This window comes from Hylobates moloch, unplaced genomic scaffold (assembly GCF_009828535.3).
Source record: "Hylobates moloch isolate HMO894 unplaced genomic scaffold, HMol_V3 SCAFFOLD_20, whole genome shotgun sequence".
In the NCBI taxonomy this organism is placed as follows: Eukaryota; Metazoa; Chordata; class Mammalia; order Primates; family Hylobatidae; genus Hylobates; species Hylobates moloch.
In genome coordinates, this window is record NW_026652295.1 from 27039868 (window position 1) to 27059440 (window position 19573).

At 40.1% G+C, this 19573-nt stretch overlaps 1 protein-coding gene and 1 long non-coding RNA gene across 2 annotated transcripts in view; one reads left to right on the plus strand and one right to left on the minus strand.

Annotated features, from left to right (window-relative positions):
- Positions 1–19573, plus strand: part of ZSCAN16 (zinc finger and SCAN domain containing 16) — a 28506-nt gene that overhangs the window by 2947 nt on the left and 5986 nt on the right. The window lies entirely within an intron of this gene.
- LOC131382091 (uncharacterized) lies at positions 11316–18684 on the minus strand. Its single transcript, XR_009211265.1, has 2 exons — positions 18571–18684; positions 11316–11930 (listed from the first exon to the last, which is right to left on the minus strand). It is a non-coding gene; the product is annotated as an uncharacterized LOC131382091 (long non-coding RNA).

Consider the following 19573-nt stretch of genomic DNA (forward strand, 5'->3'; position numbering starts at 1 on the left):
CAAATTTCAAATTCTAAAATTAAGTATTTTCTATAAGGAATGCCTGATAGTCCAAGAGAGACATACGGCATGTTAAAATCACACAGGAAGCATTATCAAATAAGAAATGGCATTTAACTTTTGTTGATTAGAAGATGTGGGAAAAGGCAAAAACAAAAAAAACCCCAAAACTTTCAGTCACATTTGTATAAATGTGTTATTAACATGTGTTCCAAAACTGTATATTCCTAAATTCTGATGTGTCTTGGTATATGTTATCAGTCAAAATTATGATTATGGCCAATTTTGTAGGCCACAGAAATAACCAAATTTTCTTGTTAATTGTGTGTTTAGCCACGGCTACTCTAAGCCTTTTGTCATCCACAGACAATTATTGTCTTACTTTACTTCTCAAAAAGTGATTTACAATTCGGTACAGCCTAAAATTTTATTTTTCTTCAAGGAAATTCATGGAAAGGACACTGCCAAGTACTCTTGAATGCAGGTTTCTGATAACTTTGGAAGTCACACCACTGGACTAGCTAAAAACTTCCAGAACGCGTAAAAAAAAAAAAAACTGATGGATTCATGAAGATTACTAACCCAACATCAAGCAGAACAAGAATTAATAACATGGGCCTAACCTGATAGAGGACTTCAGTGATCTTTCATGACTTTTTGTTTGAAACAATTCTGATCCTTTTATATTTTGTTTTCCAGAGTCAAGAAAAATTTCATTTTTATTTTGAGCCATTTATGGTTACAGTGATTGGGAAAAGTGTACTTTTGTGAGAAAACTGAAACTCCAGGTCGGTGGACAGGAATGAAGTCTGGGGAGATTCCCGCCTGCCGACCCGAGCGGGGAGGACTGACGGACTCAACGCTGCGAAGCTGGCACTCAAACCCTTTCTTTGGGGTGACACAAGTTGTGAAACAAAACCCCATGCCTAAGTGACCCCATTTGGAGACTCCGCAGCGCGCACTGGGGACCCCACACGGTGCGCACCTCTCTGAAGCCGCTGGAAGCTGGGACGCAAGGCCGGCCGGGGTTCGCAGACGCACTTCCGCCGGCGGCCAGGCAGGGCGTAGAGGAGCTGGTTAGAGCTGGGCTGCAGCTGCCACCCAGCCCAGGTAGTAGGACTGGCAGGAAGAGAGCAGGACGCCGCCGCCCGAGTCCCCCATCTCAGCCAGGTGCGGGCGGGAGGAGCCCCGTCCTTGCTTAGCGCCGCGCTGGAAGCGCCGTCTGAGACAGTGCACGGCGCAGACTGGTGGGCGTCCCGGCCCTGGCACCGCGGGGTTGCCCTAGCCAACCGGAGCCCAGCTCCCCACGCGGTCCAGACGTTTCCCCAGACGTTGCGAAGTCCGACTCTGGTTCACAGATGCCTACCTGGTCGGTCTATGCGGACCACCCTTTTCTCCAACGTGACCGCCGACTATTGGAAGTTTTTTGTGATCTGTCAGGCCCTGATGGCTTAAGGAACATAGCCAGATCTTCCCGAGTCCGAGGCTCGTTATGGTTGTCCACTGATGATCTGCCATTTCGTTTATGTTACAGAATAAACAGGGAAAGTGTTTGTAGTCTGGTTGGTTAACACTGTATTTTGCCTTATTCTTTCAAAGATCTAAACTAGTGGAAGGCAACCTGTAGAACCCGCTTCCATGTCCTTTATCTTGAATGATTCCTGAAACAGCCTTTCTCCAAACCTGCTCCAGAAGTCCCTAAATTAATCCTTAGAGCCCAGGAAGTGAAGACGTCTTTCAAAGATGCCAATTGGGTAACAGAAGCTAAGCACAGAGAAGGCAGTAGAGGGCCTTATTGCGTGGTCCTAAGTTGTGTGCCAAAAAACAGAAGTGTCCCTGAGCACCAGGTGTGGCCTCCCCTGCCAGCCCCTCGATGACCAGGTCATAACGATAACTGCAATCCTTTACTGAGGTCTTACTAAGTGCTAGGCACTGAGTCTAATGCTTTCCAGGCACTGCATCTAATGCTTTTTGTAATTTTTCTTAAAAAAGAACCCTGTATTATCAGGTCTGTGGTTTAATCACATTGTACCAATACTATTTTTTGGCCTTGCAATTGTGCTATGGTTATGTAAGATTTTAATATAATAGGAAGCTGGGTGAAGGATATAGGGACTGCTCTATACCTTTTTGGAAATTTTCTGTAAGTTTAAAGTTAGTTCAAAATAAACAGTTACAAACAAAATTAGAAGTTTGTTTTTAACAGCAGAAGGGGAATAGAAATTTAGAGAGATTAAGCCACTACACATAAGAGAATGTGACAACATTCGAGCCCAGGGCTTTTGGAATCCTCAGCCCATGCCCTTCACCACTGCCCGCCATGTTAATCCTGGGTAACAGATAGGCCTTGCCTAAATCCGTTACCCACACAGCCCCCTACCTATGTTAGCATAATTTTACTATTCAACTGTCTTTGCTAATGTGATACTAGTATTCCACTGTCTTTATCAACATGACTTTACTATTCCAGGACATTATTGCTGTAGGAGATAAAAAATGCAAATAATTATTTTTGTTTCAAGAACTTCCCCTTCAAAAAATCTATTTAAATGAACATCAAATTCTTCAACTTACAATAATTAGTATCCAGACTTTTTGAAACCCTCACCTCAAAACCTTCATCTTAATGAATGTGTCCATCAATCTCAAATTATTGTATCACCATCCTTGCCCAGTCCTAATTCTGCTTTGAAAGATCAGCATCAAACCTTTCAAATCTTGTAAATATCCTGACTTTGCCTTCCTCCCTCAGAGATGCTACTAGGACTCTGTCAAGGTAGTGCTTTTTATCACCCACAAGAATAAACTTCATTTTGCCTTACCAACATTGTTTTGTTGTGATTTTTGGGAAACAAGCATCCAACAATTTTCTCAGGACTGTCAAAACTGCTGTTTCTTGACAAACTTCTTCTATTTGAGAAAAGGTTTGAACTGCTTTACACTTTTATTTTTTGAATTATAGTTTCTGTTACCTTAGGAGTGTGCCTTAACATAACACTCACAGCAGCAATCCTCTTAGCCCATTGGAGCTAGAATGCCCACTGTGTCCCTTCCATGGGCTCCTGAAGAGACAAAGCAGCTATTTAAAGTAAACAACAAATAAAGCCTTGCCATGGAGCAGGGATCCATCCCAAAAAGGAGTAGCCCAAACAAACAGGAGTTATTCGGCCAGCATTTCTGACAGTTCTGATACAAGGAGACTCCTGGGCCTGTGAGGCCTTGAGCCAGCTCTGTATGCTGTGCTGTGAATAGTTAAGGCCTGAGATTCATACCAAGGAGCAGATGTTAGACATGCTGGTGCTTGAGCTGTTCCTGGCCATTCTGCCTGAGGAGCTCCTGGCCTGGATGCATAAGCGTCATCCAAAGAATGGAGAGGAGGCAGTGGCTTTGCTGGAGGTAAGAAAGGGTCCTATACACTTGGGTAGAACAGCCTGGAGAGGGTGTCCAAGCTGGTCCTTTGTGGGATCTCTGAGGATCATGTACACTGTCGCCCCTTCAGATGCCCAAATGAGCCTGCTTGTCCTCAGGTTTCAGCCCAGGCCCATGTGCAGGAAGTGCTTTCTTTTTTTCTTTTTCTCTTTTTTTTTTTTTTTTTTTTTTGAGACAGAGTCTCACTTTGTCGCCCACGCTGGAGTGCAGTGGTGCGATCTTGGCTCACTGCAACCTCTGCCTCCCGGGTTCAAGCAATTCTCCTGCCTCAGCCTCCCAAGTAGCTGGGACTACAGGCGCATGCCACCATGCCCAGCTGATTTTTTTGTACTTTTAGTAGAGACGGGTTTTCGCCATGTTGGTCAGTATGGTCTCGAACTCCTGACCTGAAATGATCCACCTGCCTCGGCCTCCCAAAGTGCTGGGATTACAGGCATGAGCCACTGCGCCTGGCCAGGAAGTGCTTTCTGAGACGTCAGTGCCTCTCAATCCTTCTGTGGAGACTCAGCTTAAAAGTGACTCTCGGGACTCTCAACAGCAAAAGGATTGTGGTTAGTGTTGACACTTGGGTCATATGGCTCCCCTGGAGACCTTAGAATCATCTGGCAAATATATATTTACTTTTTATGTGCTAGGCACTGTTCAAAGCTCTAGGAATAGTGAACAAAGCAGACATGATCTTTGCTTTCATGGAGACAAACTTGTGACAGAGGTACTAAACACACAAATAAATATACTGTGACAGACTGTATATGGAGAGAGAGTGCAGTCAGGGAAGGCCTCTTTGAGTAAGTAATATGGGAGCCGAATCTTAAAAGTGTTGTAGAAATTAGCTAAGTGAATAATAGAGAGGAAAGCATTCCAGACCAAAAGAGCATGTGCAAAAACTGGATCGGGAAAGAAATTGGTGGGTTTGAGGAATTGAAAGAAAACCAGTGTGACTGGATCGTGGAGGCAGAGCCCCAGAGAAGAGGTGATCAGGGGCCTGGACATGAGAGCTTTGTGGCTCCTGTTAAGAAGTCAGAAAATGTCAGCTACTTAGGAGGCTGAGGCAGGAAGATCACTTGAGTCCAAGTGTCTGATACCAACCTGGGCAACATAGCGAGACTCCAGTCCCCCCACAAATATATCAGTAAATATTTAGCTTTCACGGTGTGTAAAACCTAGCTCTGGTGTCTATGAGGGTCCCTGCCCTAAAGGAGTTGGGTACCAATAAAAAGATTGCCTCATTTGAGGCAGTGAATGATTGCCAAATCAGAGATAACAGTTCTGAGAAGGGAGAAATCTGTCTTTTCAGGCCCTGGTGGTGGTGTTAGTGGAATGATTGGAATTTGAACTGGATCACAAAGAACTGGTAACATTTCACTGGGCAGACAGCATCAGGAACGATGTTCCTCATACTTACCCCTCTTCTAGCTCTCTGTCCCTCTATTATCTTCTTCCATCACATTAAGACTTGTAGTCATTCATCCCTTTTTTCCTCTCAATGTTTCTTTCCTTCCCTGCCCCATCAGACCCATGGTACATTTCAGTTTTTTGTAAATATGGCCAACATTTTTCCACCCCACTGCCACATACTCACATAAACACACACACCTCCACCTTGTTGAACTAGTCTTGTAAAATACCACCTCTGACCAAACCTCCATTGTTCTGCCAACCCAATTCATAGCTATTCTTCAAGATTCAACTCAGCTGTCACCTTCTTTAGGAAGCCTTTCTTGATACCCTCCCACATGTTTGAGTTATATGATGCACCTTGTGCATACTTCTGTCATAGCATTAGCATACTATATTACTGCTTCACTTGTCTGAAGTTCTGTATATCCCCCACAACTGATATGTAGAAAATGCTCAGTAAAGGTGAATGATGAAGTCTGAGCAGAGGAATAATGTGGAAAAGTACAAATAATGATAAGAGGATGTGAGTGTGTCAGTTTGGCTGAGACTGAGTAGCCAATAGAGCAATGATGCTAACAAGGTGGTCTGGAACTAAATTGTAGAGAGCCTATTTTTATTGTCTTCTTTTCTTGAGATGGGGGTTGATTTGAGCAGTGGTATGGTTTGGCTCTGTGTCCCCACCCAAATCTCATCTCAAATTGTAATCCCATGTGTCCAGGGAGAAACCTGGTGGGAGATGACTGGATCATGGGGGCAGTTTCCCCCATGCTGTTCTCATGATAGTGAGGGAGTTCTCATAAGATCTGATGGTTTTAAAAAAGTGGCAGTTTTCCCTGTGCACTTTCTCTTTCCTGCCACCTTGTAAAGAAGGTACTTGCTTCTCCTTAACCTTCTACCATGATTGTAAGTTTCCTGAGGCCTTCCCAGGCATGCAGAACTGAGTCAATTAAGCCTCCCTTGTTTATAAATTATCCAGTCTCAGGATCTTTACAGCAGTGTGAAGACGGACTATATATACAAGCAGGACCTAACACGTGCCCTGTAAACTAGATATAAGTTGGATTGCAGAGGGAGGAGAAAAAGGACCACTTTGAAGACTTGCTATAGTTCCAACTCAACATTATGAGGGCCAACAGTAGGGCAGTTTCAGGTGGTGGATGGAGAGGGAGAGAGATGTAGCTAGATCACTTGTCCTAAAGCTCCAGAGGGTACTGGAAAGAGGAGAGAATGGCTCTTTTTGACACCTCTCCTGGCTTCAGTAAGGATCCAGGGTATCAGGGTTGGAATCTTCCTATGTCTGATGGGTGGAAATGATGCTCACTTTCCCAAAGGAAAATGAAAAACATCATTTTTGGAAATAGTGTCATCTAAAAAATATGAGCTATACTTTCTTCATTATGGTCTTGTTATACCTAGGGAGGACTTTTAATGACTATAAGATACGTCTTACCTATAGGGGTATGTTTGTTCATTCATTTTGAAATGCATCTTTTCCAAATTTTCTAGTAAAAGCATTATTAGAAAATAAGGTGTTCCACATGCTAGGGTTTCCCTAAACAACTGAAGCTTGCCATTTGTTGGTCAAACTTTATCATTTAATGGGCATCTTACTGAGATGTATAACATATTCTTGGAGTAGGGTAAACACAAATGATCCTTTTCATGAATATTTAAATTAATAATTAATTTAATTAATAATAAAACTATTGTTCATAATTTAGAAGTTAATATTTATAAATTATGGACATTAGTGCTCACTCTGGCCTGCAAATCACTGCTGCCCTTAGAGGCTCTAGGTAGGTAGGTCTATCAGATTTATCCTAAAATGGTAGCAGACTGCCATATTAATAGATAGCAGGTGTAGAATTTAAATAGTCTGTCTCTAGAGCCCATGGTCTTAACTCCATAGTAGAGATGGAATGTAAAAATGTGAGAGAGGTGAAGAGTTAGGAAAATGAAACTGGAAAGTTAGGCAGGGGCAGTCTCACATCAGAGTGATGTGATTGCGCATCTGGATGACTTTAAAAATTTATCAGTGGCTGGGCCTCACCCTCAGAAACTGGATTTTCTTTAGACTAGAGTGGGGCCCAGGCATGGGCTCGCTTTTTTTTCTTAACTCTCCAGGTGTAGCTAGGGTCGAGAATCCCAGTTCTAGGATCATGAAGGGCTTGTCTGCTCAACAGATGAGTTCTTTAAAAGTAAATTAAATTTTTTGATAATTTTTATCAATTTCTGAGGTCACCATTCTTGTATACTAACACCTTTCCTCTGGGTTCACTCTTGTTGAAGTCTATCCTTTAAAAATTATTTTAGTGAGGTTCTTTGGGTGGTAGACTGAGCTTTTGCATGTTTGACAGTTCTCTTATTTTGCCCTTCCTTTGAAATCATGACTTAGCTGGGATAAAATTCTAAATTGACTTTTTTTCCCTTAGCCTTTTGAAGATACTATTAATACTTCACTGTCTTCTAGCTTCTATTGTTTGCTGGCAAAAAGCTACTAGCAGTCTAAATGCCTTTTAAAAAAAAAGATTCCATTTTTTCTCTTTAGTAGCTTTTTAAATTTACTCTTAACTTTTGTGCTCTGAGTTTCACTAAGTATGTCCAATACATTTTATTTTTGTTCATCTCACTTGGCCTATAAATGCACTTTTGCTCTGATACCCATGTTTTTCTTCAATCTGGGGAATTCTCAGCTATGAGTTCTTTAAATAAGCATCTTTTTAATTCCTTATATTATCATCTGCTGGGGCTTCCAACATGTACTCATTAGAACCACTTATCAATCATCCATTCTACTTAACTGGTTTTTCATGTTTTATGTCTTTGTCTCTCTATGGTACATCCTAGTGGATTCCTCTTCTACTATCTTCCAGTTTATTCTCCCTTTGACTGTCTTCAGCTTATCCATTTCATTGAAGATTTTATTTCAAAAACTATTATTTCTAAAATTTCTATTCCGTTTTCATAGCAATTATCTTTGTTCTGCTTGTTTCATAATTTTATGTTTATTTGCCATGGATGGTATGTTATCATTTATCTTCTTTTCCCATATCTTTAATCTATTAATTTCGTCAGGCTGTTTGATGAAAGTAATTTCATGTGGATTGAATTCATGTTCCAGTTGGTCATTTTGTAACCATCTTTCTTAGCATTCAATTCATTTGTTTTGAAATTTCTATTTCTAGGCTGATTTTGAGTTCTGGTCTATTTACCTTCTCCTCGTTTACCAATTCTGTTGTACCTATAACTGCACCTCCTCCCCCAGAACCAGGTTTTATACAGTGATATTTTAGAACTCCTGTTCCATGTGATATCACAAATATCATCAATGTAGTCACAGGCTTCCAGATGGCTTCACATGGTTCTTGGTCACAGGGTTCTATCTTGCTCTGTGCATGTTAAGGTACTTGTGTATGTGGGTGCCTGTTTGTCCCACCTAGCCTTTGGCAACACGCAGTATGATGGTGCCAGTCCCCCCTCTCGTGGAGCACTTGTAGTTCTCCAGGTTCCCCTGGTGACAAGACTTCAGTCACTGTGTAAGACCAGCAGCCCTGCAGGCCCAGAGCTTCAGCTATAGCCACCATTCTGTGTTTTTGCTTCCTTTCTGGTCCACAGAAATGTTTATCTTGTTGGGTTTTTTCTTTTTTTTTTTCTTTTTTTTTTTTTAGCACAGATGTGTTTACAGATTTTTATCTATTACTTTTTGTATTTGGAGGTGAAGTATGAACTCACTGTGCCATCTTGACTGGAAATACACCATTTTCCTCAACCTCTTTTATTCAGTTACAAATTGAGTTTCTATGTTGTGCTTCTTTTTTATAATAATCCATATATTTTCTTCTGATGCTAATATGGATTTTAGTTATACCTATAGTAGTCTTTTGGATGCCATCTATGATAGCCACTTTTTTATCTGCTAATGGTTCTAAAAGACTATGTTCTTTTATAAATGTGTATCTGTGCAATTTGCTTTCAGATTCTGCAAACAGATATATTTCAGGTAGCTCTATGGTTTGAACCTGTCCCCCAGAGTTCACATGCTGGACATTCAATCCCCAGTGCAACAGTGTTGAGAGGTGGGATATTTAAAAGGTGACTAGGTTATGAGGGCTCTGCCCTCATGAAAAGATTAATGTCTTTATTGTGGGAGTGGGTTAGTTATCATGGGAGTAGGTTCCTAATAAAAGGATGAGTTTGGTGCGTTTTTTCCCCCGACCCCTTTCCCCTTTTCTTTCTCTCTCTTCCCCTCTACCTTCTGCCATAGGATGATATTGCAGGAAGGCCCTCACCAGATGTCAGGAACTCGGTCTTGGACCTTCAAGCTTCCAGAAGTCAGGAAATAAATTTCTGTTCTTTATAAATTACCTTGTCTATGTATACTGTTATAGCAGCACAAAATGGACTAAGACAGGTAGCTGTAACATAAAGTTTTAAAGCACCCAAAGATTTTAAGATAACCTTAAATAACTACTAACAGTGAGGGGTTTTTAAGCAGTGTGGCAAGCTGGTATGGTGAGATTATTGCAGGCTCTGATGTAAAACAAAGCCCCAAGAGAAGGCTGATCTCACTCTTGGCAATGTGCTTTCTCAGCTCTGCCTCATCCCTGTGTTCCTGCCCTTCACAGAAGTTCCAAGACCCAGATGAGAGTCATTTTTCTCAGACAGGTTGCTTAATGAACTTTATTCCTCATCCACATTCTCAAACATTTGAATTCACTGTCTCACCATGGCTCCTTCTCTTCTTTGTCCGAGTCTCTTTAGTCAACACATTTTAGCACAATGAATCCCACTGCCTCTGCCTAGAGTTAGCTGTGACTTGTCCGTGTCCTAGTGCTTCAACTGTCTTCATGATTTGTCTTTTTTTTTTTCCATTTAATGTTCCTTATCCACTCAAAACACTGCTTTTCTCTGTGTTCTTCCTATGTAGTTACAAATTCTCCCCTTTACTCTGGGTCCTAAAAATGGGATTAAGTTCAGGCAAATATGCCTTGGGTATGAAAATCTCATGTTTTCAAAAACTATAGATTACTGAGGATATGGCCACATCTCCTGCCCTGGAGAAATGAGGGTATTGAGACCCTGCTCAGAGGAACCTCTCCAGGAAAGATAGGCAGAGGAATTATAGGAACATGGATCCCCTGGGTAAAGACAGATGCAAGTTGAGGGTCTGTTAAAGAACCTTCTCTCTATTAGTGACTGTTAGCCTGGGAAGTGTGAAATGACCCACAGAATGCAGCTTCAAGCTTGACAGATCCCCAGTGTTCTCTACAAAAAAAGTAGTGAGGTCTTTAGGGACCAAAGCAATTTCTGTTCTATCCCCGTGATAACATCTTGTTTTGTCTAAGGTGTCTAATCTCTTTGTTCTGCACATGGGAAATGGGATACTTCCCTGTGCTCTGATTCCCTGATTTTTTCGGTATTCCCAGAGGCCTTCAGGGCAACCTGCACAGCACTATTTCATGGCACTCATGGGATACCTGCCACTGTTGACTTCCTTTCTCTCTTTTTATTTTTCTCTACTCAACTTTGGGCCTTTTCTGGTGAACATATTCTTATCTTAGATCTCTTCTGTTGTTTACTGTGCTTGCTCATTGGATCATGATTATCATTCCTCCCTATTTTTCTCCATTCTTTTCTTCAATCATGCCTTCGAAGTTCAGTCCATCCTCTCTTCCATTGCCATCCCCCAATTTCCTCCTCAAATGTTTTAAAACCATTTTGTTGGTATGTTTGAGCCATCTACTTCTAGTATATGTGTTTTAGTTCCTGTATACCCCAGTGACATTTGAATGCTCTACTTTTTATTTCAGATTATGTTATCAGAATCAATAAAATAGAACTGATTCAAGGGCAGGAACTTACTGTAGATATGGAATCCCAAGAAAAGTTTCCTGGCAAAATCAGTGAAAGGCTTCTGAATGAGGAGAAACCCAAGAACATGAAGGATGGACAGAAATATATCAGAGAGCCAAGTGCAGTGGCTCACGCTTGTAATCCCACCACTCCAGGCGGAGATGGGCAGATCACCTGAGGTCAGGAGTTTGAGACCAGCCTAGCCAACATGGTGAAACCCCATCTCTACTAAAAATACAAAAATTAGCCAGGTGTAGTGGCGCAAGCCTGCAATCCTAGCTACTTGGGAGGCTGAGAGGAGAATCACTTGAACCTGGGAGCCTCAGGTTGCACTGAGCCAAGATCACGTCACTGCACTCCAGCCTGGACGACAGAGCGAGACTCCGTCTTAAACAAACAAACAAACAAAAAACAAAGAAATATATCAGAGAAACACAATCAACTGAGAGAAAATATGAGTGTGATGAATGTGGGAAAACATTCACTCAAAACTCAAGCCTCATTAGACATAAAATAATCTGTACTGGTAAGACACCCTGTTCATGTAATGTATGTAGCAAAACTTTTACTCAGAGCTCACAACTTACTGACCATCAGGGAATACATAGCCAAATAAAACCCTATCAGTGTGATGAGTGTGAAAAAGTCTTTTATTATAGTTCATATCTTATTCAGCATTGAAGGACCCACACAGGAGAAACCTTTCCAATGTAGTGAGTGTGGGAAAGTCTTTCATCACAGCTCAGATGTTGTTTGACACCAGAGAACTCACACGGAAGAGAAACCATACCAGCGTAATGACTGTGGGAAATCTTCTCTGAGTTCATATCTGAGACAACATCAGAGTTCATACTGAAGAGAAGCCATAGCAGTGTAGTGAGTGAGGGAAAAGCTTTAGCTAGTGCTTGGGCCTCTTCTGTCACCAGAAAATCCACAGTGGAGAGAAACCGTATGAATGTGAAAAGCATGGAAAGGCCTTCAGATACAGTTCAGCTCTTGTTGGACACCAACGAATCCATGGTGGAGAGAAGCCCTATGAGTGTGATGTGTGTGGGAAAGCTTTCAGTAACAGCTCACATCTTTTGGAACACCGAAGAACCCACACTGGAAAAAAGCCCTGCAGATGTGATGCATATGGAAACGCTTTCAGGCGGAGCTCACACCTCATTTTACATGAGCAAATCCACACTGGAAAGAAGCCCCAGTGATGTCAAGCGTGGTGCAACATTGTTCATCTATGCTCATTCCTGTGGAACATCAAAAAAGAACAACTAGAAAAAGATGCCACGAATACAGTGATGTAGGAAACTCTGCAATCACTACTGCAATTTCAGCAGTCATTTAAAAATACAGTCAGGCATGGTGGCTCATGCCTGTAATCCCAGCAGTTTTGGAGGTGAAGGTGGGGGATCCCTTGAGACCAGGAGTTCAAGACCAGCCTGGGCAACATAGAAAAATTACATATAACAAAAAATTACATATAACATACAAAAAATTTAAAAATTGGCTGGACATAGTGGTGCATGCCTGTAGTTCCAGCTACTCAGGAGTCTAAGGCGGGAGGATTGCTTGAGCTTAGGAGGTCAAGGCCACAATGAGCTATAATTACACCACCACACTCCAGCATGAACAATAGAGTAAGACTCTGTCCCAGAGAAAAGGAAAGAAAATACATGTGAAGGCTGAAATGGGCAAGCACATGCAGGCTTGCTAAACAAGGCTTTCTGATTCTCTGCCATTAGGCACATCACCTCATAAACTGGGACTCCGCAGGGGCTTATTCCATACTCTCAAACTTTTCTCTAAAGCAAGTGGCTCAGGAAATCTAAACATTCTATTAGATATATATTGGCAGTTTTAGCAATTACTACTGTTCTCTTTCCCCTTCCCTTTTTCTCCTCTTCTATTTGCTTTCTTTGAAGTTGGAGTAATAAACTTCTCTAAAGTGTGAAATTAGAATTAACATCTGATCTACATAAAAAAGCCTTGTATTTTTTTAACTTGATAAAATACTATAGCTTTTTACTTACTTACCCTAAAAGCACTGTGAAATACAAAAGCCATTTTGTAATATTAGAATGAATTATTATTTACACAGGTAGGATGGTTCAGTGAAGGTAAAACAAGATTCATCACGCAAATTCCCAGTAACCTTTCACATCTTAAAGATGGCAAACAGTCCGAATGGACTGTATTTGGCCTGCACAGGCATTTCCCTCCCAATGCAGTATTTTAAAAAATATTTAAAACTATTGCCATTATTTAAGAATCTGGAAATTTCATATAAAATCTAACTTTCCAGATACTCTTACAAAAATGCATGACGTGACTACACTAGACACCACATTCCCACATGGCAACAGTTGATGAGCTGATTCATTCTACTCTCATCTAGAACATAAAGTACTAAAAATAATGCATTGGAGGGGGCAGAAATTCCTGTGCAGGCCAAATACAGCCCATTTGGCCTGTTTGCCATCTTTAAGATGTGAAAGGTTACTGGGAATTTGGGTGATGAATCTTGTTTTACCCTCACTAAACCATCCTACCTGTGTAAATAATAATTCATTCTAATAATTCATTCAAATTCGTTCTACTCTCCAGTTGGACATGGTCCTCACTGCCACATAACTTCTGTTGCCTTATACTGCCCCCTTCATTCACCCATTTAAACTGTGTGCCCTAAGGATTTCTTAGTGAGGCTTCAAGGACTCTAGATGCTTTACCACCCAAACAGCTTCACTTTCATTAGTTTTATATATTGGCCTTCCAATTAAATTTTTCTATGAAGAACAGGTTTTCTGCTAACAAATCTGAAGATTTAGATTAAAAATTTTAAATATATTCTCTGATCACCTGAAGTTAGAGGAAAGCCACTTCGAAATTTTATTTGGATAGAATTTGTAGGTAATCTACTGAAAGTCAACTATAATAGCTTCTAGCAGACTCCATAGAGACTACTTCTTTGGGTAAGATACAAAACACATGAAGTGGGTCAACATTAAGTGTAATAGTGAAAAAACACTGGGCCAAAAGCAGGTATTAAACTGAGGAGAGAATCGTTTACATTTGAAGCATTTAGTAATAGGAGCAGTTGTGGGAAAATGGTAGGATGGGGCCAAAATGGGAAAGTGGGAGTGCACTTCTGAAATGAATTTTGGAAAATGGGTAGGGGGAAAAAAACACATAAGAATAACGGAAGGATGGGAATAAACTCTGTGAGCAAAGGAAAGTGAAGAGAAATTGGGGGGAAAGGGAAAAAGTGGTTAAAAAGGACAAGGACATGACAAAAACAAACTGCAAAGACGAAATGGAAGCCAAACTAGTGAAAGCATAGTAAGGGAGAAAGCAGCAAACTTTAGAGAAATGTGAGATGGAAGCTAAAGGTCTCTGGAGGTTGGAGTACTTTATGTTCTTTTTATCACTGTCTTCAGAGTAATAATCAACCTTTTATTTATTTCCATGCCATATAGGCCAAATGCCTTATATGAAGGATCTTAACCCAAATCTAAGTTTACTACTGTTCCTTGAGGGCCACTCAGGATCCTTATCCTGTGTTAGTCTCTGAGTATTGACACAGGATACCTTCTTCTCTACCACTCTAGGCCCCAATTTGTTGAATCCTGCTCAGCCTAGATGTCACTTCAGCAAAAAGATTCTCCTGAGGAGCAAAAATATATGCCTGGCTTCTCCAAGAGGCATCCAGAGTGCTCCTTTGTGGGAAGAAGTTTGTCTATTCCCCCTCTCCACCTTGCAATAGTATTACCCATTCTATGCAATAACTTACCCATTCTAAGTTAAATAAATGATACATGCAAAAGGAAAAGTCCTTATAAACTATAGCAACAGCTGCCATTTGTTGAGCACTTACTGTGGTTCAGACATTGTACCAAGTACCTTATATATTTAATGTAAACTTTCCAATTCTTCTTTTAAGTTCTATATATTTTCTTAAACAATGTATAGATATAAATTATTCTTAGGAAAAGTTTATAATAAAATGACAAGTTTTTATTACATTAAAATGTCAAGTAGCAGGCCGGGTGTGGTCTCTCACATCTGTAATCCCAGCACTTTGGGAGGCCGAGGCAGGTGGATCACGACGTCAAGAGACTGATACCACCCTGGCCAACATGGTGAAACCCTGTCTGTACTAAAAATTCAAAAATTAGCTGGGCATGGTGGCGTGCGCCTGTAGTCCCAGCTACTCAGGAGGCTTAAGCAGGAGAATCGCTTGAGCCTGGGAGGAAGAGGCTACAGAGAGCTGAGATAGCCCCCCGCCACCCCAGCTGGGGAAAAGGGTGGGACTCCGTTTAAAAAAAAAAAAAAAAAAAAAAAAAAAAGTCAAGTAGCTTTGCTGTGCTTGTGTTCTTTTCATCACTGAATATATTACATAATATAATCACTGAATATATATTACATAATATAATCATAATAAAATATTTAAAATATTAAAAATTGAAAGGAAATGACAACAAACTCAACTGTATTTAGGTGATGAAAATAGAGTGATTTCCCCCTTTTTCTTCCAATTTCTGTATATTCCAAATGGAAAAGTTAGAAAGAATTCATCATATACATGTAAATGCTTTTGAAAAATTAAAATGCTACAGAACTATCTGAGTCTAGAGATTACTCTTTCATAACTTTTTCAATTATTGTCTTTAGGGTAGGGTTGGTTTATTTAGATTTTTCTACTTCTTAAATGAATTTTGGAACTAATATTTTTTCCCAGAAAATCACTAATTTCATTGAGATTTTCAAAAATGTTAGCAGGCTACTTTCCTCTTCATCTGCTATTTGTGATTTATAATGTTTAAATGTTTTCTCTCAATTGGATTTACCATAGACTTGTTGCTTTTATGGCTTGTTAACAAAGATTTTATTTTTGTATTTATTTATTAATGTCACTATTTTTCTATTTTCTAATCCATTTTATTCTGCTTTTACTTTTTTTTTTTTCTAACTTTTTCCTTGGGGGCAGAGGACGCTTTCTTCTTTTTGTAATTCCTTGAGTTGGATGTTTAGTTCATTTATTTTCTTTCTTTTTTCTATAATGAAAGCAAGTGAGAATATACATCTACCAAGTACTGTTATTTTTTAAATAGTCCACTGTGATGATTTGTGTGAGGCAGGGGTGAGAAGGTTGGGGGCTTTCTGTTTTGTAGTTTTGGAAGACACAGGGGGAGGAGAGGAAGGTCCTGCTTGTCATATACCAGACTGTGTACTTAGGCCTTAATGAAGAGGTCAGAGAGGCTTTATCCTAGTACAGGAAGAATACACCTAAGCTGAGGATAGAGCCAGGATTTTAACAAGATGTGCAACAGTGATTGGGAGCCTCCTTTTGTCTGGTGTTCAGCCACTCACATTACCACAGCAGGTGCTCCAAGGTGCTAGCCAGTTGATTCTCTGAAGTTGGATGATGAGCCAGGGGCACACTTGAAGAATATTCTGGGCTATTTAGGAAGTTCAGGAAGGATGACCTGTGGCAGGCGTCATCCAGAAAGCAGGCTGGGCTTGTGCTTAAAAACCTGATGAGATAATTTAATTCAGCAAGATATTAAATAAAGAGGGCAAAACATACTGATAGTACACTGTGCATTAAAGGGGAAGCAGGAAATTACTAAGCATTGTCTGGATTTTTTATCTGTTCAGTTGCCTGGGAGGGACATGTTATGTCACAGTCAAGAGAAAAAGGGGCTTTGTCTTTTGATCATGTCCTTCTAATGGAAAGAAATGCAGAGGTTATCCTTTTTCTAAAATTTTCTTCCCAGAGTGGAGAGTGTTCTAAAGCATTTTTGAAAATTATATCTACACTTTCTAAATGTTCCACACAAATTTATTTGCTCACTTATATTTGACCTTAAAAAGCACAGGGAAGTTGAATCTGATTTTCATCTTAAAGGAATTATACCCTTTTACAAGGCATAATTCCTTTAAGATGAAAGGTATATATCTACAAAAGGTATATATCTACGGAAGGATATACATTTCACAAAAAAATCTGTCAAACTAGATGCTGGGGACATTTATTCTTTCTAATAAATTTATGTGAATGCATTACTTATCTTGGACTTGTCAGGCAAAGAATTTCAGAGGAGGAAAATAGATATTGTTGAAATTCTCCAAACAGGAAAACTTTTTTGTAGGTTGTGGAGAATAAATAGGGTTTTAAGAACAATTATCTTTTCCCATTTATACCAGTAGCAAATCTTCATAAGAAATTGAAATGTTCCAGAAATATATAATGTATAAAATGCAGGTTCTCCTTAAGTTTACCCCCAACTGATACTCACAGTGAATTTTTTTTTTTAAGACAGAGTCTCACTCTGTAGCCAGGCTGGAGTGCGGTGGCATGATCTCGGCTCACTGCAGCTTCTACCTCCTGGGTTCAAGTGATTCTCCTGCCTCAGTCTCCTAAGTAGCTGGGACTAACAGGCACATGCCACCATGCCCAGCTAATTTTTGTATTTTTAGTAGAGATGGGCTGTCACCATGTTGGCAGGATGGTCTCGATCTCTTGACCTTGTGATCCACCTGCCTTGGGCTCCCAAAGTGCTAGGATTACAGGTGTGAGCCACCGTGCCTGGCCAACATTTTTAAAATAATAATTTTCACAAAAACAATCATACCATATCTTCTGTAACTTTTTATTTTACTCAATATACCTTTAGCATCTCTTAGTTTCTAAAAACTGGGTGGTATTTTAATGAATAGACATACAGAAATTTAAATTCCAAATGTTAGGCATTTGAGTTTCCAAACTTAATTAACAGTGCTTCTTTGTACATATGTTCAAACATTTATGTAAGCATTTCTATATGGATAATTCCAAGAAGCTAAGTTGTTGAATCAAGGGGTATGGACTTCTTACCTTCTAAATAAGTCTTACCTTCTAAAAATGTGCAACTGAGTATGCCTGTATATCCATACACCTCCTAACACTGAATATTATAAATCATTTCTTGTTTTGTTTAAATTCTTATTAGTGAACCTTTTCATATTCATTATTCTTAATTTTGTGTTCTATAAATGCCACGTGAGTCTGTGTGAAGAGAGTCCACCAACAGGCTTTGTGTGAGCAACACGGCTGTTTATTTCACTTGGGTGCAAGTGGGCTGAGTCCAAAAAGAGAGTCAGCAAAGGGAGATAGGGGTGGGGCAGTTTTATAGGATTTGGGTAAGTAGTAGAAAATTACAGTTAAAGGTGGTTATCTCTTACAGGCAGGGGCAGGGGTCACAAGGTGCAGGGTGGGGAGATCATGTGACTCATTGTCAGGGGCAGGGAGAATGTCACAAGGTCGATTGATTAGTTGGGGTGGGGCAGGAACAAATCTCAATGGTGGAATGTCATCTTTTGTGGTTCTTCAGTTGCTCCAGGTCATCTGGATGTATACGTGGCAGTCACAGGGGCTAGGATGGCTTAGTATCATATTGTCAGAGGCCTGACAATAAATGCGTGCAGGTTAAGTACTTTGTCTATTTTTCTATTGGCTTGTTCGTATTTTTATTTTTTGGTGAGATAAAAGGTCTTTGTATATTAGGAAAATCAGCTGTGTCTTTTAGATGTGTGGCATATTTTACTTTTAGTTTATATTTTATTTTTACTTTTTTCATTCAAATATTTTAATTTTACAAGGCCAGTTTCATTTATCTTTTCCTCCATGGCCTTTTCAGTTTTATGTCTTTAGGGGTTTGTGTTATTCTTAAAAAGGCCCTTCCCACTCCAGCTTTCCAACCTGTCTCCCTGCTTCTGCCCTTGCCCAACCCCTTCACATTCAAGTCTACTGTTAACATAGCAGCCAAAATAATAATTTCAATACCCAAGTTTAATCATGTTACTTCTCTACTCAGAAATCTCAAATGAGCCATGCTGGGTAGCTCACACCTGTAGTTCCAGCTACTCAGGAGGCTGAAGCAAGAGGATCACTTGAGCCCAGGAGTTTCAGGCTGCAGTGAGCTATGATCACACCACTCACTGCACTCCAGTCTGGGTGACAGAGTGAGACTCATCTCCTAAAACAAAGGAAAAGGAAAGAAAAGAGAAAAGAAAATAAACTTTGAGTAGCTTATCATTTTATCATTTTAGAGTAAAAATACCCTTGCACTCACCCAAGGCTCTCGCTATCTCTCCACCCAATGTTCTTTTGCTCACTTAGCTCCAGAAAAACAAGCATCCTTCCTTCGCCCAAAATACTTAAAACACTCTCCACTCCAGGCTTTTGCATTTGTTATCTCTCTCCCTGAAACATCTTTATCCCTGATGGCCCATTCCCTCAGCTCCCTCAATCTTTGCTCAAATGTCAATTTCCTAGTCAGGTCCTCCATGAATATCCTATTTAAAATGCATCACTTCGTTCTCACCCCAAATTCCCTATTTCCTTTATTTTCTCCTTAGAACTGATATCCACCATCTATACACTATATATATTTTTTGGTTTATTGCCTGCCTCCCCACCACAGACACGCGAGCGCGTGCACACACACACACACACACACACACACAAGATTATAAATTCCATGAAAGGAAGGGCATTGTTTTGTTCAAAATTAGTTCCAGCTTCCACAATAGTGCCTGGCATAGTAGATAAATCAATATTTGTGGAAGAAAGGGGAAGAGGGAGGAAAAAACTAAGAGCATTTTTCACCCATCGGTTTGGCAAAGATCAAAATATTTTATAACACTGTGTTGACAAGTATAGGTAAATAAGAATATTGCTAGTAGATTCTATGGTGATTTGGCATTAACAAAAGTACAAATTTCCCTATTCTATGCTGTGTAATTCGCTTTCCAGACATATAGACTATGGATATATCCTTAGACATGAAAAATGATGTGAGTTCACAGTAAGTTATTGCAGCAATGTTTGAAAAAGAAGAATTGGAAACAA